This window comes from Camelus dromedarius, unplaced genomic scaffold (genome assembly GCF_036321535.1).
Source record: "Camelus dromedarius isolate mCamDro1 unplaced genomic scaffold, mCamDro1.pat HAP1_SCAFFOLD_114, whole genome shotgun sequence".
In the NCBI taxonomy this organism is placed as follows: domain Eukaryota; kingdom Metazoa; phylum Chordata; class Mammalia; order Artiodactyla; family Camelidae; genus Camelus; species Camelus dromedarius.
Genome location: NW_026989787.1, coordinates 5,953,731 through 5,976,291, shown reverse-complemented (window position 1 = coordinate 5,976,291; position 22,561 = coordinate 5,953,731). Strand labels below are relative to the sequence as shown.

Here is a 22,561-nt window from a genome sequence, read left to right as displayed (position 1 = left end):
GAGATCCTGAGCTGGATCCTGCAGGAGACACAGGACTGGGTCCCATTCTACCAACCCTGCAGGGGAACCCGAACCTGCACCTGCAAAAAACACAGAACCGTGTCACATCCCACCAGCTCTGCAGGGAGACTGTAAGACTAGCCCTACAGGAGACCTAGAGCCAGGTTACATTACCAGTCCTGCAGGGAGACCCTGAGCCTGATCTTGTAGCTCCTCCTGCACCTACACACACACTTCTATGAGACCCAGAGCCAATTCAGGCATCACCACCCCTACGGGCTGAGATGCCTCTGCAAACACCAACACTGTCATCTAATTCTCAGAATCAACCCACTCCCAGACCCGAACTTTACTTCCCTTCTCCTGGAATCATTTTTGTTTGTTTTTTTCTGTAATTTCCTTGTTTTCTTTCATGTCATTTAGCGTATCATCTATTTTTATGTTTTAAGTTTACAATAATAAAATTTAGATGTTTTTCCATTTTAAATTGTGCAATTCAGGAGTATTAAGTGCATTCACAATGCTGTGTAACCATCATCACTGTCTAGTTTCAGACTGTTTCTTTCCTCATAATAAAACCCTGTATCCAAACCACACATTCTCTTTTCTCCCTCCCCTAGCCCCTGACAAGCCCTAATCCTCTTTCTCTCTGTGTGTCTTTCCCTACCCTGGATGTTCCCTATCAATGAAATCATACAAAAGGTGGCTGTTTGTGTCTGCTCTCATATTTTAACAAGGGACTGGTTTTTTTTTTTTTAACTTGAAGTAGTATTTTGGTTATTTGAAAGGGAAACCCAGGTGGATTAAACATGAGATGTACAAAATGAAAATTTTTAGTAACTATATGCATAATCTCGAGATAGGCACTGCTATTCTATGTGTGATACCAGAGCCAGAAGGGAGATGCTTAGCTCTTCCTGTGGCAAAACATAACCTACAAAATAAAAAATAATAATATTCAAAAGCCATGAAAGTCAAACCACAACCTGGAAAAATCATTTTTCATAACCTAAAGTCAGAGAAAGGTTTCACATCCCTGTGGTCCAAAAACTTCTTGAAACACTGTGTTCTAAACAGAAACAGAACAAACACATGCAATTCCAACAAGAGGAAATGCAGGTGGCCAGTGTATATTAGAGGTGCTTGACCTCTCAAGTGAGGATGCACACAGATGTACACACTTTGGAGACAGCATTGGTCACCATCACACTGGCAGGACTTTAGCCTGGTTACAACCAGCTCTAGTGACAACATGAGGAGGCAGAGGCCACAGTAGATCCCCTGGAGGGAAGAGTGAACAGACACTCCTCTCTGGGAGAACAGTATGGAGGATAAATTACAGTTCCACAAGTTCACCCCTTTCCGAGTAGTGCTGATGCTTATTGTTGATCATACTAAAATTCTTGCACAATTTTTCAAAGATGTCTTTTCAAGGATGTTCATCACAGTTCTGGTTTAACTAGTAGGAGATTGGAAGCAACACTAATGTTCATGGAGAGGGGGTGGGATTCATCAGTTCTGGTTCACATCGAGGAATGATTGTTGTGCAGCTGGAAAAATGACTGCTAGGTCTTTACCTGATGTCAAGGAAGCTCTCAGTTTGGATGCTTGTTAATCTTTCATCTACATCCCAGATGCCATCTATGACCACATATGTGTCAAATCATCATAGATGTAAATGAATCTTGTGGTGTGTTAGAGACAGAGGCAGAGAGAATAAGAGAGATAGAGACTGAGAGATGTTCACCAAGCCATTCATGACGGTCACTTCTGGGGGTGGGATTTGCAAATCTCTGCACTTTTCCTTTAGGCAACATTTCAAGTGTTCATAATGTATCTATATTGCTTTACTAATTCTAAGGTATTTAAAGCATATGTTACTTGAGATTCATTCATATTGAATCCACAGCATAAAGTTTATTATTTTTATTTTAAAGTATTTGTTACAAGTACAATCAGAATTTATGAGAGTAAAATGATAAATTCTAAAGAATTAAGAATCAGATAAAGAACAAAACCTTTTGGTGACTCAGACACAGGCCAGCTAGTTGGCAGCAAATGGCAGGGTGGGACAGGTTTCTCTAGAAGGTTGTGTATGTTCTGAATCAGCATCCAATAGAGGCAAGGAAAAATTACAAAACATGTACGCTGGAAACTACAACAGCTTGTTGAGAGTAATTAAGAAAGACCTAGCCCTATTTTAAAATTTGAAGGAGTCAAAGTGACAGAGTAGAAAGACCCACAGCTTGAAATCTCCCACAAATACACAAAGAATTACATCTACAAAAACATTGAATTGCACAGAAACCTCCTGAACTCTGGCACAGTGTCTCTCATTTTGAAATACAGGAAGATTCTCACAAAATATGGTAAGGAATAAAAAGAAAAAAGACAAATTCAGTGCAGGACTGATCCTGCAGGGAAAAAGTAGCATAGGAAGAAAGGCACCCTCACACTGGGACACAACCTCTCTAGCTGGGAGATCAGCTAGGAAAGAAGCAGAGCTTCCAAGGTTTGGAGGACACAGTGGCAACTGCATGGCAGGCAGAACTGGGGAATAATGACACAGAGGGTCCCTGTGATGACCAGCCCTAGACATGAACTAGCAGGGATGAGCCAGGACTGGCTACTGGATTCAGTGAAGAGCCCAGGCAGAGGGCTGGGTCACACTGCAGAGAGGCAGCATCAGGAAACTAGAGGGCAGTGTGAGCTCTGGCTGTGTGTGTGTGTGTGTGTGTGTGTGGAACAGAACAGACTGAAACTCTCATAAAAAAGCACCAATGTTGGTATAATGGGGGAGGAATGATGCATGGCTGTGCCAAAGTCACTTTCTCCACTTGGCTCCATTGTTGGTGTGTTCTCATGAGAAGAGAAATGGGGCTTGGTCATAGTCAACACTGCTGCACAAAGGCAGAGCTGAATGTTGAATCTATATCCTGTGCCATTGCAACTTCACAGGCGGGACTGAGATTTGTTTACAGCCCCAGGCAGAGAGGGTGGATTTGCTCTCTCTGGTCACTTTGTGGATCCACACCTCTGGGACTTACAGGCAGTGAGTGGAGTTCTGACTCAAGAAGGGTGGCCAGTGAGGGTATTTACAACAGGGTGGTGTATGGTTCCATATGTGGATGCGGGATTGGGGTTTGAGCTGAACCTGTAGTGGACCACAAATTCATGTGTGTGACTACACACTTGCTAAGGCAGGTCCAAGGGACTGACACTGCTGGATCTGCACTGATGTTTCCTGGGGCTCAGAACCTGAGGGGCACCAGAGTAGGTGGCTGACATTCCCATAGCTAAAGCAGTGATAAAGCCAACATCAACAAATAGTACTTTGTAAGTCTGCATAACAGGTGACAGACAACACCACAGAGGGAACTCCCCAGTGGAAATCTCCTGCCTATTTTTCTTCACAACTGACGTGCTCCCACACTGCCTACTACACACCACAGCTCAGAAACGGGTCTAGAAGAAATACATAGAGCCAGAGAAATATAAGTAAATAAAGAAGCCGAGGAACCACTTTCAATTAAAAGAACAAGAGAAATCCCCTGAAAGAACAAACAGTAAAATAGATTGATAGTCTACTAAACTTCAAAAAGGGAATGATCAACACACTGAAAGAACTAAAAGAGACTATCAATAGAGACAGAAAACTTTGAAAAGAAAATTTAAACTATAAAGAAGAGCTAGTTAAAAATAGAAAATTCAACTACAGGCAATCAAAAACAGACTAGATAATGCAGAGGAATGAATAAATGACTTAGGAGACAAGATAAAAGAAATAACCCAATACAGCAGACATAAAAGCCAATAAAAACCAATTAAAGCAAGATAACATAAAGTGCGCCAGCCTATGCATAATAGTGGGTCCCAGAAGGAGAAGAAAGAGAAAAGGGGATTGAAAATATAGTTAAAGAAATCATGACTGAAAACTTTCCAAACCTTAAGAAGGAAAGAATTATCCAAGTACAGGAGGCACAGAGGGTCCCAAACAAGAAGAAACCAAACAGACCTACACCAAGATATATTATAATTGAAATGGTTAAAGTTAAAGATAAAGAAAATATTCTAAAGGCAGTGAGAGAAAAACAAAATGTTAGTTACAAGGGAGCCCCATAAGCATTCAGCAGATTTCTCTACATAAAAACTTCTGGCCAGAAGTGAGTGGCAAGATATATTCAAAGTCCTGAATGAGAAAAGGCTGCAAACTAGGATATTCTATCTAGAAAGACTCTCCTTTAGAACAGAAAGAGAGAGAAAGAATTTCACAGACAAGCAAAACTAAAAGAATTCAGCAGTACTAAATCTAATGTAAAAAAAAAATTGAAAGTACTAATCTAAATAAAACATAAACAGGAAGCTATAGAAATTAGGAAACCATAATTGGAAATGCAATAAATACAGTGAATTGCAAGGGAAAACATGAAGATATAAATAAGTCAGTAAGTCAATAAAGAAAGCAAGAAAGAAAGAGAGAATAGCAAAGTCATAAAAGGTGAAAGAGGAGAGCAAGAGAATATAGATTTTGTTCCGTTTTTTTTTTTCTTCTTTCTTTTTGTCTTCTTTCTTTTTAGGATGCACTTGAGCCTACATGACTATCAACTAAAACCAAACAGATGAAGTAAGGGTTTACCATACTTGAAAGACAAGATAACCACAAATCAGAAGTATATAAAGAGTCATAAAACCCAAAAAGAAACCAAGCTTATAGAAAAGAAATTTATCATATGACAAAAATGAAAAAAAAAATTAAAAGAAAGAAACAAATAAGAAATACCAAATCAACTGGAAAACAAATTTCAAAATGGCAATAAAACCACATCTATAAAATAACTACTATAAATGTCAATGGACTAAGTGTTCCAATCAAAAGAAAAAGTGAAGGAGGAGGAAAGATGGTGGAGTAAAAAAGATGCTCAGAGCTCACCCTCTCCCACAAATTCACCAAGAGTGACATCCACAGACACACCCACCACCCAGAACACCTGCTGAACTTTGACAGAATATTGCCTTCTTCAAAAGATAAAATTTTCCACAAATCTGGTAGGAGAAAAGAAGAAAAAGGAAAATAGTTCAGGACCATTCCAATGAGGAGGGAGCTGCAAAGGAGTAATAGCATTAATACACTGGGTCTACCCAACTCCAATGGAGAGTTCAGCAAGATGGAGTGGGAACATCTGTGGCTCGGATCTGTACAGAATAGCCTTTGACTGACAGAACTAAGTTAATTGGGCACAAAGAGTCCCAATGATCCCCAGCCCTAGACGTGAACCAACAGATGTGGGATGGGACAGGCTGTCTGAGTCGAGCAGAGGATTCGGGCTGACTGTACAGAGGAAACCTTGGGGGACTGCAATGTTCTGTGTGCCATGGCTGGGAGAGTATACAGATTAGAACAGACTGGGTCCCCCATAAAATCCAAAAAAAAAAAAAAAAAAAAAAGGCAAAGCAACACTGCTGGTGTGCCCTGGGGGGAAGGGGATCCGTAGCCTTTGTGTCCACAGACCCACAGTGCCATTATTGGAGACTTCTTGGGAGAAGAGAGTCAAGGCTCAGCCATAGCCACCATATTTTCTGGTTCATGGTTCCCAGGTGAAGGAGGGGTCAAAAGCCGAATCCCTACCTACGGGCTCCACAGCTTCATAGGTGGGACTGAGATTTGTTTACAGTCCCAAGCAGAGGGGACCATTACACACCGATGCCTCTCTGAATTGGCTTTTCTAAGACAAATGGACAAGAAGCAGTGTTCTGGAACAGAGCAGGGATGAGGGATAGTGCAGCTGTTTTCTCTGAGTCCACCTATGAAGCATGGACCTAATGCGGCAGGGGAGCTACCTGCCAACTACCTTGCACAAGTGTGGTGCTGGGACCAGGCATCTGGTGGGGGTGCAGACCACCCACAAACTGATGCTGGGACACAGACCAGGAGCACGACTGGAGGGCCTCTGGAACCAGCAAGTGGAGTTTTCACAGCAGAATATGGGCAGGAGTGTGACAACCACAGGAAAAAAAGGAGCTCCTGCTCAATAGCCAGGGCAGACTCAGGCCACCAGAACACCAGCCACACCACCAACAAAGGGGATAACAGGCAAAAGGCATGGAAGGAAGACTTGGCAACCACCCATAATTAAAAACAACCTTATGACAAAATTATTAAGAGTGCATATTCTTGGAGAAAGGCCAAGATAGTGGAGTAGAAGGATACTTGTATCTTATCCTCTCCAATAAATACACCAAGACTGACATTCACAGACACACCCATCCACTCAGAACATCTGCTGAACTTTGATAAAACATTGCCATCTTCAAAAGACGAAATGTGCCACCAATCTGGTAGGAGAAACGGAAAAAAGAAGGAAGAAAATGCAAAATGGCTTGGGGTTGGTCCTTTGAAGAGGGAGCAGCAAAGGAGGGATAGTGCTGGTTGACTGGGTCTCCCCCTTTCCAACGGAGAGGTCAGCAGTATGGACAGGGTACCTCTGAGGCTCAGATGTGTACAGAACCGCCCTTGACTGACAGAATTAAGTTATATGGGCACAAAGTGTGTCAACAACCCCCAAACCTAGAAGTGAATCAGGGATGGGAAGGAACAGGCTGCTGGATACAAGCAGACTCTGGTTGACTGTACAGAGGTAACCCTGGGGGACTACAGTGTGCTGTGGACAACTGCTTGGATTGTATACAGATCAGAACAGCCTGGGCCCCCCATAAAATAAGAAAAAAAAATAAACAAGGCAACTTTGCTGGCTTGCCTGAGGGAAGGGGAGGTTTGTCCTTTGTCTCTGCTGACCCACAGCAACATAACTGGTGATTTCTCAGAAGAAGAGAGATGAGGCTCAGCCACAGCCATCATACCCACCCAGGCAGAGGCAGGGTTGAAACCTAAATATGTACCTGGCAGTTCTGCAGCCTCATAGGTGGGACTGAGACTTGTTTACATCCCCAGACATATAGGAAGGTTCTGTCCTGGTGCGTCTATGAACTCGCACCTCTAAGACAAATGAACAAGGAGCAGAGTTCTGGCAAAGAGCAGGGACTAGGGCTGGTGTGGCCAATTGCCTCAAGCCCACCTACAGAGTGTGGAACAGATGTGGAGTGGGGAGTAGCACTGAACAGGGGAGCAACCAACCCAACTACTGTGCAGGACTGCTGCACCTGGACATGGCATTGGGAAGGGGCACACCCTGCCCACCTACCATGCAGGAGAGCAGCACCAAGATGCAGCATTGGGAGGAGATGTGACATGTCTACCTACAGGCACTGGGAGCAGCACAGACCAAGGGTGTGACCAGAGGGTCTCTGGAACCAATGAGCTGAGTTCATGAAACAAGGCAGGGGCAGGAGCTGTGACAACCACAAAACAAATAGGAGTCCCCATTCAATAGTCAGGGTAGGCTCTGGTTAACAGGTTAACGGCCACATCCGTAACCAAAGGGATAACAGACAAAAGGCACAGAAGTAAGACTTGGCAACCACACTTATTTAAGAAAGACCTCTTGATAAAATTATTAAGGGCACACAATCTCCACGTGAACATCCTCTCTTCTTTTTCTGTTCCATTTTCTTTTACTTTTTAAATGTTACTTCTTAAATAATTTTTATATTTCTATTTTTAATCCCTTTTAAAATTTTCTTTTAAAATACTATTATTATTATCTTTCAATTTGTCCAATTTCATTTTTATCTTTGTTTTGTTCTTCTGTTATGATTATACTCTGTTTTCAAATATTTTTCTTCCTTTAATGTTTTAAAAATTCATCCCAAATCAATTGTTAACTTGTTTCAATATGTTCTTCTGTTATTGATTATACTGCTTTTAAAACTAATTTCTTTGTGCTTAGTTTTATTTCTGCATCCACTTTGTATAAATAAATAAACTCCTAAAGGACGACAGTAGATAACTGATACTCCATAAGCCATAGTGTCAGAGAGATATAAGCAAGATGAAGAAGCAGAGCCACCTCTCTCAATTAAAAGAACAAGATAAATCCCCTGAAAGAACAATCAATGAAATAGGCATTGATAGTCTACTAGATGATTTCAAGAAAGGACTGATCAAAGTACTGAAGAAACTAAAAGAGATTGTCTATAGAGACAGAGAATATGTCAAAAAACGAAATTGAAACTCTAAAGAGGAGCCAGTGAAAATTGGAAAACTCATTTGCTGAGATGAGAGTTGAGCTAAAGGCTGTAAAATGTAGGCTAGATAATTGAGAGGAATGAATATGTGACTTAGAAGACAGGACAACAGAACAGCTGAGAGAAAACAAATAAAAACCAATGAAAGCAATATAAGGGACCTATGGAATAACATAAAGCATGCCAACCTACTCATAATGGGGGTCCCAGAAGGAGAAGAAAGAACAAAGGGGATTGAAAAGGTATTTGAAGAAATCATGACTGAAAACTTCCCAAACCTAAAGAAGGAATCAGATATCCAAGTACAGGAAGCACAGAGCGTCCCAAACAAGGAGGTCCCAAACAGACCCACACCAAGACATATTACAATTAGGATGACCAGGGTTGAGAATAGGAAATGATTCTAAAGGCAGCAAGAGAAAAACAAAGAATGAGATACAAGGGAACCCCCATAAGATTTTCAGCTGATTTCTCTACACAAACAGTACAGGCCAGAAGGGAGGGGCAAGGAATATTCAAAGTCCTGAATGAAAAAATGATGCAGCCTACGATACTTTATCCAGCAAGGCTATCCTTTAGAATAGAAGGAGAGATAAAGAACTTCACAGACAAGCAAAAACTAAAAGAATTTAGCAACACTAAACCTATGCTAAAGGAAATATTGAAAGACCTACTCTAAACAGAAAAGAAGCAGGATGCTACAAAAAGGAGAAAACCATGATTGGAAAGGTGATTGCTACAATGAATTACAACAGAATAAACATGAAATCATAAAAGAGGACAACTAAATCATTAAGGGTGGGGGAGGCGAAGAAGAAAATGTACAGGTTTCTCTCTCTCTCTCTCTCTCTTTTGTTCTTGGTAGGATGAGTTTGAGCTTATATTACTATCTGTTTAAAACAAACAGATATAGTAATGGGTTAATATATGTACAAAGTAGGGTAACCACAAGCCAAAAAGTTACAATAGAGTCACAAAACTAAGAAGACACCAAGATAATAAAAAGGAAAATTATCAAACCACAAAAAGAAAATGAAAGGAACAAAGAGGAAATACAAAATCAACTGCAAAACAAAGTTCAAAGTATAATAAACACATATGTATCAATATTTATTATAAATGTCAATGGACTAAATGCTTTAATCAAAGGATATAGAGTGCAGAGTGGATAATAAAGCAAGTATCTACAATACACTGTATACAAGAGACTCACGTTAGGGAGAAGGACACACATAGATTGAAAGTGAGAGGATTGAAAAAGATATTCCACAAAAATGGAAATGACAAGAAAGCAGGAATATCAACAGTGATTTCAAATAAAATAGACTTTAAAACAAAGATTATAAAGAAAGATTAAGAAGGACATTTTATAATGATTAAAGGAGTCATAGATGAAGATATTACACTCATTAACATATATGAACCCAACATAGGAGCACCTAAATACATAACAGATAAAAAGGGAAAATTTGATCGGAATACAGTCATGGTAGAAGACTTTAACTATCCATTAACATCACTGGACAGATCTTCCATACATAAAGTTAATAAGACAACACAGAAATTAAATGATAAAATAGAACAATTTGTCTTGGTTAATATTTTCAGAACATTATATTTCCATAAAGTAGAATATACATTCTTCCCAAGTGCACGTACCACATTTTCTAGGATAGATCATATACTTTGGCACAAAAGAAGCATTAACAATTTGAAGAAGATAGAAAATATTTGAAGCAACTTTTTCTGAACAGAATACCATAAAACTAGAAATTAACTACAGAAAAATAAAGGAGAAATAAATGACAGCATGGAGATTAAACAACATACTACTTTAAAAAAAAAAGGGTGGATGATGAAATCAATAAGAAATAAAAAAACACAGTGAGACAAATGATGATGAAAACACAACCACACAGAACCTATGGGATCCAGAAAAGGCAGTGCTTAGAGGGAAGTTTATAGCGAGAGAATCAGGTCTACCTCAAAAAAGAGGAACAACTGCAATAAACAATCAAACTTACCACCTAAAAGAATTAGAAAAAGAAGAGCAAAAAATAACAAAAGTAAGCAGAAGGAAGGAAATAATAAAGATCAGGGAGGAAATAAATAAAATAGAGATATTAGAAACATTTGAAAAAATCAAGCCAAGAGATGGTTTCTTGAAAGAGTAAACACAATTGACAAAATTATGCTCTATGCTGGAAATTGACACAACAATGCAAACTGACTATAACTCAATAAAATAAAAATTAAAAAATAAATATATTAACAAAAGAAAAAAGAAAAGGTAGTTTCTACTCACCAGACTGGAGGAGGGGACTGCACCCCATGCGGGGTCACACCCCATGGGAAAGCCTGGGGTCAGGATCGGAGGAGCAGGGTGCTGTGGACAGGATCTGTCACAGGGTTTCTGCAGGAGGGGAGGGTGAGGCATGTGAGCAGGCTGAGGACTGGCCATTTGAGTAAGTTCATGGGCTCTGGGGTGGAGGGGCTCCCCCAAGTGTCTGGACTTGACTCTGGGTGAGTTGGGCAGGTGGACAGTGGCTCAGTGTGAGTCCAAGTCCAGTGGAGGGGGTAGTGTGTTAGATCTAGAAGGACTCCTTCTGGGGTGGGAAGGCCCATAATGGAGGCAGGAGGCCAAGCCCAGGTGACTGAGAACAGGGTGTGTCCTGCATAGGCCTGCAGGGCAGACGAAAGCATCCAGTCTACAGAAGGTGGAAACATGGTCCATACAAGGGCTCAGCTCAGATGTCACCCCCTCAGAGGAGCCTTCCTTGCCTGCACAGTCTACAGGGACAGCCTCTTCCACGCACATCTCCAAAGCAGACACCTGCTCCATCTCCTGCTTAGCATTCAGGAACCGGGCCCCTGCTCCACGCCCAGCCATGGTTCCGCTGCCCTGAGGAAAAGCCCTCACAGGAGCCATCAAGCCCTGCACGACCTGGGCCCCACCTCTCTGTCTCTTCTGCCACCACTGTCTCCACCTGACCCTCTTCTCCTCCACTCCTGCACTCCCCCAGCCCTGTGTGCTCTCCAGAGCACGTGTCCCTCCTAACATGCTGTGTGTGCTCACTGTGTCTCATCCACTGCATGCCTCCCACCCAGGTCAGTATCCAGTGCACAGTAGGGCTCAGTAAGTAGAGAATGAATGACTCTTACCATCACTGCTGGGAAGACCTTTGTCTGTGGCCTACAGTGATCACACACACGTCACACATTCGCTGAGGTCCTACTGTGTGTTGGGCGGGTTCCATATACCGGGCACAGCAGGGAGTGAAGCAGGCAGGTCTCCATTCTCATGCAGCAGACAGCCTGGTGGGGGACACAGAGAAAATTAAGTATAATATACACAATGTCCGGAGGCGATATGTTCCATGGAGAAAAATAAGGTCAGGGAGGACATTTGAGCAGATTCCTGAAGGTGTTCAAGAAGCAGGCGGAGAGAGATCCTGGCTGAAAGAGCAGCCAGCGCAAAGGCCCTGAGGCCACAGTGGGATGCGCGTGGAGGGTCTTAGTTATCCATGTGAGTTCTTAGTCCTGCCTTGAGTACGTATGTTGCTTTTATTTGTAAACCTTGATTTCACCTTTAAAGCAAATTAAACTGCATCATCAATCTGCATAATTTAGCCAATTCTGTTTCAGGTGTTGTGGGCACAATGGCGGGCTAGTTACTTGGGTTGGTAAAGAATTACCAGCGTCTGAGAAGGGTCTAGGAAAGTTTAATAGGGACACTGCTATAGGCAACATCAGGCCACACAGGCAAGAGGTGCCTACACAAGCGCCAAGGTTGAGTGTGTGGGGTCTGTTATTGGGGGGGTGCTATTCACACAAGGAGGAGGGGGCTGCATGATCAATTCATGCACAGGTACCTGGTTGGTTGTGAGATCTGTCAGGGGCTTCTCTGAACAACAGGCTTTACCACTTTAATAAGGGCAGGATGTGAGGCCTCTCTTCCTAGGGCAATGAGTTTTCATAGGGTAAACACACAGCAAGAGAAGATGTTTTATAGCTTGTGGAAATGCAGGTGTGCAAAGGGTCCTGCAGTGGGGAGTGGGAGGTAAGGTGCCACTGGGCTCTAGGCACACAGAGAGCCCAGGGGTGAGGGTGTATGACTCTAAAGAGTGCCACCTGGCTTCACACCAGGGACTTTATGTGAAAACAGGAGAATCTAGGTTGTCAGCACGTGTCTACTCAGTGACCTCCCTAAGCATAGCTCTGTCAGGCACCAGGTGGCTGTGAAATGAACATGAAGGTCCCCACCCTGAGGACCCCAATGAATGAACATCTTGACATCCTCAAGCCCCTTCCCCTGCACCACCACCCCACCTCATCTGGGTCTCAGGCTCTGACCCTGATATCAGTGGCACCTTTGTTCCCTATATCCAGCTCCTCTGGACGTCTCTGTGATGAGCTGTTCCATGTCAGCGAGCCCCAAACTGAGCTCTGCCTTTACCCCATGAATGCTTCCTCCCTGTGAAGCCCCTTGTGAAGGAGCCACCATTAGCAGGATCCTTCAGCCCTGAGTCTCTGCCTTCCCCACCCCTCCGATTTCCCCCAGCCCATGATCCCCTCTGGAGGTCCCTATTATCCTCTCCCTCCCACTTCAGTCTTGGGCTGCACACCAAATCCCTCTTCACAATCTCCCACAAGACAGGTCCAGGTCCACTTGGGGACACTGAGGTGACAAAGGTGGGTGTTGCTGGGAATGAAGAGTAGGATCCTGGAGCAGAGGAGAGGCAAGGGCTCCCAATCCACCAGAACACAGGCTAAAGTGGAGGCAAGACACCCATAAAGGGTGAGGCAGGCATCACACTGCAGCCCCGCCCTCTGCTCCCCCAGGGTGCCCTGTGTTTCCTGCTTTGGCCTGGGGGACTTCCCCCTCACTCTCTGTTAGAGGGGTGCCCATTCATTCATTCACACCCTCATTCACCATGTACATGGGTCCTGCTCAGTGCCAGGCCTCAGCTGGATGACAGCTCATCCTTGGGGACACAGCTCAGATCTCACCTCCTCCATGAAGCACTTCTGGATTCCCACCCCTCCTGAAGTTCCTCTGGCCTCAGTTGGGACCACTAGGGCTGAGACCACACTCTGATTACCTCCCAAGTCTGTGATCTCTGTGAAAGCCCTGGGCCCAATGTGGAAAGAGACTCAGAAAAATGGGGCCAAAAGGGGCTAAGAAAAATGTTATTAGTTCTCTATTACAGAGAAGGGCACTGAGCAGAGGGAGGGCAGTGTCCAACCAAAGCTACAGAGGAGGGTCTCAGTGAGCCCTCCCTTGGCCCTGTTACTAGTTCTCTGTTACAGATGAGGACACTGAGCCACAGAGAGGGAGCAGAGCCCTGCTATAGCCTTGGCCCCACGGCCTGTGTCCTTTATTACTAGCTCAATGCTGCCAGCAGGGGTGTGGGCCTGGAATGGAGGTTGAAAGCAGCCTGACACCCAGGACGACTTCATACACAAAGTCAGTCTCAGGAAACACCCCTCAAGACCTACTCTACACCCCTAGGATTGGGACCTGATTGCTGTTCCTGGAAGCTGGCTGGGCTTCCATGTGAATTGGCCCAGGAGATACTTGGGACAGACAGGGCCCCTGAGGCTCCCTGTCCCCAGATGAGCAGCTCTGGTCCCCTTGACTGTCCCTGGCTGAGGCCTGATGACATAAGGTGTTGGCCAGATAGCCAGCTGTGGAGATGAGGAAATGGGAGCAACATGCAGGTACATGCAGAGGTTCAGGTATTCACTCAACAATCATTGACTCAGGCCTTGCAGTGTGGCTGGCCTGGGCCCAGGCCTGGGTGTCCAGTAGTGAATACAGTCAACCCCTTGAGCCTTCTGGGAAAGCAGTGCTCAGAGAAACGGGCCATCAGAGCCCCCATCCTGCTCCCCATGAACAATCACACTGAGATGAGGCTGCAGCCATGGGTCCCAGTGGAGGGTGAAGGGAGGAAGGAAACCCAGAGTGGGCACTGACCATGAGCCTGGACACTGGAACCAGATGGCCTGGGCTCTGTAATCTGGAGTGGTCACCTCCCCTGTTCTCCCTGTGCCTCAGTTACTTCTGCAGAAATGGGTGATAACGCCTGTCCCTGCCCCACAGATTTTCATGAGGAGTCAGTGATCTCTTATGCGTGTAGGACAGTGCCTGGCTATGGGTAAGGATCCTGCTCAACTCAAAATAGTCTGTCCCACTTTAAAGATGAGAAAGCCAAGGCTAAGGGGGTTATGAGACCAGCCTGGGCTAGCCCCCTTCTCATGCTGTGCTGTCCAGGTCTCCTGCTTTTACATCATCCCTCTGCCTCCATATCCACCCAGCAAATTAGATGCTGAGAATCTGAGCAAATCAGAGTATGAATGGAGGCACACCCTCTCCCCAACTTGGGCTCTTGGGGCGGTGGGCAGGATGGGGATATCAGGCTCCCCCAGACTGTCCAGGAGGCCCAGCATGTCCGTCACCTCATTTCCACTAAACACGGAGGTGTGTGTCCAAGGGCCAGAGGGCGATGGAGTAACCCAGGGTGGGTGGATGCTAGGTAGGTGTGGGAGGCACAGAGTGGCCCCTGGAAGACAGTGTCCAGGCAGCCAAGTTGTGGGGAATGAGGGTGCCCAGAAGGGGCAGAGGACAGAGTCCAGCCTGGACACCACCCCCTGCTGAACCCTGATCTGTGGTGAGAATTGGGACAAGCCAGGGCCCCGCTAGGGCTCCTCATCCAGCAAAGAGGTGACGAAAAGTTAAGGAGACAATGGAGGCTGACCCCACCGTGCTCCCTGTGTGAGGGTGCTGCTTCCAGGATCCTGGAGGTTCCTTAGACCCTTGTGAAGTGGCTGCTGTTTCCAGCCCCATGTGGGCAGAAGAAATGAGGCAGGGAGGACAGAGTGACTCAGGACTGAGCTAGGATTCATCCAATAGTGTGTGCTGGGCCTCTCGTTGAGAGCAGCCTCTGGGCATCATGGACTCAGGAAGTGTCTTGTCCTCCCTCTTAAGGCTCCTGGCATGTTAGGCAGGAAAGGTCCCAGTGCCCATACCTGGGCCTCTCTGGGTGATGCTGACATGTGGGATCATGATGGCCCTGGGAAAGGAGAGAGAATATAGGCTGGGCGTCAGGTCTGCATCAGACCCTAATGATGCCCCTAATGTTGTGTGACCTGGAAACTCCCTGACCTCTCTGTGCCTGGCTTTCCAGCTCTGACTCAGAGGACTGCTGTGCTTGGCACACAGTAGGACCTCAATCAGAGGAAAAAGCCAGCCCTTCCCCAGGAACCTCTCCTCTTACATGCCCAAAGCTAAGCCCATGTTCCACACATCACCAGAGCTGATACTTGACAAACAGGGCAAGTGAAATCCAGCAACCCCTCCCTCCTGCCTGAGGCACTTCCCTCCTCAGTGACAGTGGCTCAGAGCAGGTCTCTGCATCCCAGAAGCCTGAAATGAGCCTTGTGACCTGGAGGAGTCCCTGTTCCACACAACTTTTCTTCCAGGTGCTTCCAACAAGACACAAGAACACCTGGTCAGTCACTTAACTGCAAGGTCCTCCCTTTGCAAATTCCCCCATCACATCCGGGCTAGAAGATGTGAGTTCCAGGGCACATGACCATCCAAATGATGACTTCAGGGAAACATCCCTGCCCACACTGCACTCTTCAGAGCCCACCTTCTAAAAGAAGGGGTAGTGACCCACGGTTGTGCACAGTTTTATCAGAACACAGCCCTCACCCACCCACCATTGGAAACATGTGAGAAGCAGAGATTCCCAAGTGCCTGGACCCCTGTCATCCAGAAAGCAGAGGTTAGGGTAACAGACAGAAGGGGAGAAAGTATTTTCATACTATGTATCTGATAAGGGGTTAACACCCAAAACATATAAATAACTCTTACAATTCAACAGCAAAAAAAACAAGCAATCTGATTTAAAAAGTGGGCAGAGGAACTGAATAGACATTTTTCCAAAGAAGGCACACAGATGTCTAACAGGTACATGAAAAGGTGCTCAACATCACTCACCATCAGGGAAATGCAAATCAAAACCACAATGAGATATCCCCTCACACCTGTCAGGGTGGGTGTCATCAAAATACAAGAGATAACAAGTGATGGTGGTGGTGTGAAGGAAAGGGAAACTTCTGCAATGTTGGTGGGAATGTAAATTGGTGCCATCACTCTGGAAAAGAGTAAGAAGACTCCCCCAAAATTTAAAATTAGAACTTCCATATGATCCAGCAAGTCCACTGCTGGGAATATATCCAAAGGAAATGAAATCACTATGTCAATGAGACAACTGCACCCTCACGTTCACTGTATCATTATTTACAATAACCAAGATATGTAAACAACCTAAGTGTCCATCAACAGATGAATGGATACAGAAAACGTGACGCATATATATGTATATATAATGGAATCTTATTCAGACATTAATAAAAATGAAATCCTGCCATTTGTGACAACTTGGATGGACCTTCAGGGTATTATGCTAAGTGAAATAAATAAGACAGAGAAAGACAAATACCTATGATCTCACTTACATGTGGAATCTATAAAATAAACCGAAACCCATAGAAACAGAGATCAGGTTGGTGGTTGCCAGAGGTGAGTCAGGGGGTGATTGAAATACGGGAAGATAATCAAAATGTACAAACTTTCAGTTAGAAGATAAACAAGTCCTGGGGACATAATGTACTGCAAGGTGACTGTAGTTAACAACACTGCACTGTGCATATGATAGTTGTTAAGAGAGTACCTCTTAAAATTTCTGATCACAAGGAAAATAGGGTGTGAATATGTGTAATGACAGACGTCAAGTAAACTTAATGCAGTGATCATTTCACAATATGCACATGTAACAAGCCATTATGCTGCACACCTAAAGCCAGCAAAGTTATGTGACAATTGTATCTCAGGAATACTTATCCCAGGAAGCGGGGGTGCGAGCCTGGACTACCTACTGCAGGAGCTGCCTTTGCCCTCCAACAGCAGAGGGTGGTAGTTGTGACAGGGACTGTAGGTCCCTCAAAGCCTAGAATGTTTACTGTCTGGACCTTCACAGGGAGAGTGTGCAGACCCTGCCCTGGAAGACGGTGGTCATGGCAGCAACAACGGCCTGCCTGTGTGCAGGCTCAGCCCAGACAGCTCCTGTGCTCTGCTGTCACCGCATTTACTTCCCTCCACACCCTCAGAGGGAGAGGCTTCAATGTTCCGATTTTACACATGAGAAAACTGAGGCTCATTTGCTTTGAATTATTGACCAAGTGGTGGGGGAAGCTTTGAACTCCAGTGTTCTGATTTCAAAGCCACATCTCAGTCCTGATTTTTACAAGGTGGAGGTCCAGGCACTGGGGACCCTCCACCTTCCTCACTTGTAGTCTTACTCCAGGGCTGCCATCCCCGAGGCGTCTGGGTGAACACATTTAATCCGCTTACTCTTCACCAGCTGAGCCCTTGGCTGCCAGTCTGTTGTCGCTGCCTGACACCAGCTGAGTTTTACAAGTGAACCATCACCCCCTGCCAGCCCACCTGCCATGCCATGTGGGGCAGACCCCTCCTAGCCTGGTCATTCTAAACCCTTAGCTCACACATTTGCACAACTGCATCGAAAGGGCCCTACTCCCTGTGTGGAGGTATCGACAAGGGGAAGGGAGGGGAGTTTTGGGTGGCCCCTTACTCTGAAGGTGACACATGACAGGGATATGTTCATGTCCATAATGGCACTCAATTTGAAGCTAAGAACATGGTCACAGCGAGAGGTAAAAGCTGAGAGGCTACAAGGCTGCTGAGAAAGGGGCTTGACTATTGAATTGTAAATGTGTAATTTAATTTAAAAATTAGCCTCCTGGGTGAAAAGAATTTGCCCCTAAGGCCAGAATTGGCCACCTGACTCCTGGGAACCCCTCAATTCCAGGATGTAATCATCTGAGCATGCAGGGGGCTTAAATTGGGGTGCTGTCCTCTCAGTCATGGTGCACCTGCCCACATGTGCACCCATGAACTGCAGTTCTCACACATCAAGGCACCTCTCATGCCCTGCCAAGGAGGTCCAGGTCATAAGGAAGGGATGACAGACTGTGAGGTCACACGTGTGCCCCTGCAGGGGTGAATGTTGTATAGGGCAGAGCCCCCCCCACTCTCACCTCCAGGAGGGGTGCTGGAGGGAGCAGGACTCCTGAGCCCCTAGGCTTAGCAAGCATCCTGGCTGAGGGTGGGGAGGCTGTCCACTCTGAAGTCATAGGTCAGATGGTAGATTGGGGTCCCACCCCCACAGCTCACCAGTGAGACCGTCTAGTCTGTTTTCTCTGTAAACTGGAACCCAGTCACCCTCACCCTCAGAAGTAGGGGCAGCCTGTGTAAATTACAACACAAAGCCCTGGGCTGTTTCAGGTGCCTGGGGGTGTCCAGGCCCCTAGGCCAGGCAGGTGGGAGAGGAGATGTATGGGTTAGCAGGTGTGAGAGCAGGGCTGAGACTTGGCTGAGTGCATGCACTCTAATATCCAGGAACTGCGAGCTACCACTAGCAAGTCTGTTCACTGAGGCCATGTGTACTCTCCCTTGTCATTTACAATCCCCTGTTTGAACAGAGGCCTCTGGAGTCTATTAGCCACATTGTTGCCTGTCACCACACTGTTGCAGTTCCAGGGTCTCCATTTAGCCAGCTTGAAGGAATAGTCAAACTTTTTCTTAAAACCAGTGACAGAAAACAAAAGTGGCTTAAAGAAGCAAACAGGGCAGGAGAGAATGACTTACCTAACTGAGACATCCACAGGGAGATAGCTTCAGGCAGGGCTGTACCTGGTGCTCAGTGACATCAGCAGAAGTCATCTTTCCCCACCTCTGGGCTCTGCCACTGGTGTCATCTTCACATGGCTCTGCCTTTACGAGAGCAAGATAGTCACCAACTGCCACAGGCTGACATCACCACCCCTCAACTCCCAACTGAAATAGAACTTCTCTGCTCCCAGGATTCCAGCAACTAGGCCTGACCTCCGTGGAGCCTGATTGGGCTGGTGCCCAGCCCTGAGCCAATCACAGTGGCCAGGGAGGATGGAAAATGCTGATTGGCCAGATCAAGGCCATGTGACCATCCTCTCCAGGAAACCTGTGAGCTGTTCACCTGTTTTCAGGTTGGGAGAGTGTGATGTCTCCCAGAGGATCCTGCTACTAGCACAAACTGCAGGTGGCACAATGAGCTGAAATGAGCCTGACTGCTTGGTGACAAGTGACAGGACACTTAGTGGTTCCCTGCTCCAGGGAGGGAGACATGTCCAAACAATATTGGGGCTTCAGAGCCAGAATGTAGTAGAAAAGACTCCCAGTCTCCCAAAAGGTGGGAAAGTGAGCAGTGACACTGGAAAGGCACTCCTCTCTGTGGCCCTTGGCTTTCTCCTTGTTACAGTGGAGAGTGCAGTGTTGCCCTTGACAGCCCCCTTCCCTGCTGGGAGGCCTTTGCAACAGGTGGAGAGTGCTTGGAAAAGCCCACTTATTCTGAGCAACTCTTATTGCTCCTGGTGGCATTATTATTTTCATGTCACTTGTGAGGTGGGCCCTGAGGGGTCCCTGATCTGGGGGCACAGACACCCACAGAAACTTGACCCAGTATTGCTGTTCATTCAACAATGACTTACCGTGCACCTACTGTGTGTCAGATTCCCAGGGTAGAGCAGTGGTGTTGACAGCACAAGCCCCTGCCTCACCTCATTTCTGCATCCCAGGTGCGGTCACCAGAATGGGAGTTCAGGAAGCAGAGGACGTGGCCGAAGCCTTGTGGGAACCCCTGGGTTTTTCTCTGTGCTGAGGGCACTAGCAGCACACCGATTGTGGGACTCAGTACCCGCAGGACACAGCATTGATGGGTAAAGGAGAGGGGCATTTCTACATGCCCATCCTCACTAACCCCAGGCTCCAGAGTGCAGCTCCACTCTGCTCAATCCAAGGGGGCATCTTCCACCATCCTGATCACCCTCTGGTATTACTCCCCGCTCAGATGCACTTTTTCCTGTGGCAGCTACACTCAGAATATGTGTTTGTTTCTCTCCCATGTGGTTAAGTGGACTTCAGATACATGATAGTGATGGAGTGGCTAAGCCTCTGGGCAGATTGCTGGGTGACCCGCGGAAAAAGCTGCACATGGTGAGCTCCCTTCTGCCAACCAATGGGCCAGGCCCCACCACTGTTCTGTCTGTTCTACCTCACTTAATCTGCACAGACACTCTGTGCAGGACATCCTGTTATCCCCCATCTCTGATGACGTTGGTTGGAAAAAGCTTGGGTTTGAGAAAGTTGCCCAGGTCACATTGTTGACAAGTGGGGAGCTGGGGATTTGCACCCTGGTCCCAGGAGTCTGGATCATGGAAAGGCCTGGGTGGGGCAGCTTATTGCCAAGGGAAATCCTGCCCAAGCCTCTCCCATGAGAGCTCACCCAACAGCACATCTAGCAGAGTCAGCATTTCCTGGACCAGATGGACAGAACCTCAAAACTTCTTTGCAAACAGATTGTTTCCATGTTCTTTTGCAAACACAGAAAGGCCACAGGCCAGGGAAGGATAAGGCCAATAGTGTTTTCATTGGGGAGAGTGAAGGACAAGTGTGAAGACACACAGCACTCCCAGCAGCCCTCTCGGCAGAGCCTGCCAATGGGTGAGCAGCTACCATGACTACCTACCATAATCCTGTGAGGTTCATGCCTGTACAAGCCTGCCTGTGAGAAGAGCAAAGTGAAGCTCAGAGAGGTGTGGGGACACTCCAAAGACAAACAGATAAAGTGGGATCATCACCACCATGCTGTGCTGGGACAGGCAGTCACCTGTCACATTGCTCATGCATGGCCTGCTGGGAGTAGTGAAGGCCTGATAGGAGCACAGGAACACTGTGGTGAAAATGATGTTTCTACCTGGGACAGCTGGTACCGGGAACTCTAGCTGATTCTTCATTGTGCCTGCTTTGAATGTCAGCATGTTGCAGCCTCATGTAGGGGAAGGGCTGCCTCCTTTCCACACCAGTGCACAAGGAAGAGCATGCACACACTGGCATCACCATAGACCACCGGCAGGATCAGGATCTGGAGCTCAGAGCAGAAACTGCCAACACCAGGAACTGGTGCAAGAGGAGGACCTGAGTGCCCCCTGAAACATTTCTAGTTTTAAAAACATACTTAATTAGGGGGAAGTGATAAACAGTTGATCCCTTCAAAATATTCGGTTATCCAAGGAACAACAGCACCTCAGCATTGTAAGAGGATTAACTCAGTCATCAATAACCATCACTATAGGTATGAGAAAACAGTGTTAGGAGTTACAAAAGGGTCTCAAGATCATGCAGGTCAGAACTGAGAACCGTCCAAAGCATGTGCTGCATGATAGTCTCTCTAAGCTACCTGAGGCTTGGTCTGCTCCTGACACAGGGCAGATGGTCTGAGAAAACCACACTCCTCAGGGGACCCCAGGGAGTTGACAGAGTTGAGTTTGGGTTCCTGATCATCTTCTAAGTTTGGAATTTTGAGATTCTTCTGCACCTGTCCTTCCTCCAGAACAGAATCTGATTCAGGCGGGATTCCAAGGACTGAGGCATGTGTCAGGCAAGAGAGCAGGCATGGCTGGATGAGAGCATCGCCAGTGCCATCAACAAAGAGGCCAGGGCACTGAGATTTCCAGTGATTTAGCATCCTGGCTGGGAGGGGTCATGTGTTCTACAGTGAGTTCTGAGTATCCTGCACCGCCCTCGAGGACCTGCAGGGGGCGCGCGAAGCCAGCGTGTCTTAGGTGGCGGTGCGCATGCGCAGTTCGCATCAGCAGCCAGCGTCTTCCCTGGGGGCTGAGCTTGTTTTCCTCAGGACTGAGCGGGCGGCGCCATGGAGGCTCCAGGACAGCGCTGCCTGCGTGTCCGCGGGAGGAGGACACTCCCCGCCCGCTGTCTGAACTTACGCCGGTTTCCCACGGCCTGAGCCCGCTTTCTGCCGGGGTGTGTGTGGACCTGACCGAGCTGGGGTCCCGGCCGGCTGGGCAGGAGGGGACGGGTGCGCTGGCGGGCCCGCTTCGACTATTCTCCTTGCCCGCCGGGAGCGGGTGAGTGTCCGCGTCCATCCGGGCCGCTGGAGTGTCCGTGCCCCTGGTCCACACTGCCCGGGCCCCCGCTCCCCCGTGTGATAGGGGGTGTGTACACTAAGGGTCAGGAGCCGGGATGCGGGTGTGAGTGTCCGCGACCCTGGTCCTCACCGCCCGGGTCCCCCTTCCCCCGTGTGATTGGAGGTGTGTACACTGCGCGGGTCAGGAGCGGGGACGCAGGTGTAATGGAAAAGGGGCTGAGAAAGTACTGAAAGGGTTAAAGACAAGTGTGTAAAATCACATTATGTTAATTTTTATATTTTAAGTGTGTCAAAGTCAGAGTTTATCATGCTTTTACATTCTTGTCTTTAAAGGCATGCAATCATTT

At 46.6% G+C, this 22,561-nt stretch overlaps 1 long non-coding RNA gene across 2 annotated transcripts in view; it reads right to left on the bottom strand.

The window, feature by feature from the left end:
- Positions 1–19,403, bottom strand: part of LOC135320696 (uncharacterized) — a 30,106-nt gene extending 10,703 nt beyond the window's left edge. The window contains exons 1-3 of one of the 2 annotated variants that reach the window (XR_010379957.1): positions 18,881–19,403; positions 11,305–11,457; positions 10,448–10,555 (exon numbers count right to left, since the gene is read on the bottom strand). This is a non-coding gene — a long non-coding RNA (uncharacterized LOC135320696). The remainder of the gene's footprint in view (positions 1–10,447; positions 10,556–11,304; positions 11,458–18,880) is intronic. The other variant, XR_010379958.1, reaches the window with a different exon arrangement.
- Between the last annotated feature and the right edge of the window lie 3,158 nt (positions 19,404–22,561).